Source organism: Acanthochromis polyacanthus, chromosome 11 (assembly GCF_021347895.1).
Source record: "Acanthochromis polyacanthus isolate Apoly-LR-REF ecotype Palm Island chromosome 11, KAUST_Apoly_ChrSc, whole genome shotgun sequence".
NCBI lineage: Eukaryota > Metazoa > Chordata > Actinopteri > Pomacentridae > Acanthochromis > Acanthochromis polyacanthus.
This window is the reverse complement of record NC_067123.1, coordinates 34,339,738-34,340,604: the sequence shown is the minus strand read 5'-3', so window position 1 is coordinate 34,340,604 and position 867 is coordinate 34,339,738.

The window sequence follows — 867 nt, the reverse complement described above, 5'->3', positions numbered from 1 at the left end:
CATTGTGAAGGTTCCTTTGAGCTACATGCTAACTTACATGCTAACATGCTCACGACTACAATGCTAACATACACAATTTTAAGAATGTATTATTAACTACAAAGGCAAACCATAGTAACTAAATGAGAAATGATTTAGAAAAAAAAGATTTAGGCATGAAGATACACTCTGTTTATCATAGTGGTTAATAGAAAATGGGTTGTAATGTGAGACTTTTTTGTATTTTCAAGCATTAATTAGCTAAAACCAGACAACTTGCTAAATTGAAATGGCATTTAGCTATCTTTCCGCCAAACTTGTTCAGCTTTTTATTTCTTCGTTTGATATTTACTTATGCATTTTCCAGTTAAAAAGAGAGCTCTGAAAACTTGCGTTAACTAAATTTAGCTAATGTTAGTGTAACCCACCTAAAAATTGCCATCTTGAAATTTGCAAAAGTATTTTGTTTGTTTTGCACATGTTTAAAACTTCATTTGAATAAATTAGTATGACGTTGTTAAGAATTAAATATGTTAAGCATTCCATGTAGATAAAACAGTACTTAGTAAGTCATTCAGAGAGTAAGTTTCCTATTGCACTGTGTATTCAGACACAAAATTCCAGGTAAAGTCATTTCTTTTCATTATGAGCTGTTGCTATTTTCAACATTTCACAGCAGTGACAAGCGCTTGGTGGAAAATTTCTCTAAGCAGCAGCGGGAATGCATCACACACGTGTGAGCTGTTGCTCCCTCAAACTACGCTGGTGAAATGAGCTGCTCCTGTCCTTGTCCTCCCTTTTATACACCGTGACTCCGCCCCCTTTATTCTTCAAATTTTCGTTCAATCATTTTAGTTTTCCAATTTATCTGAATTTGGTTTTCCCTTT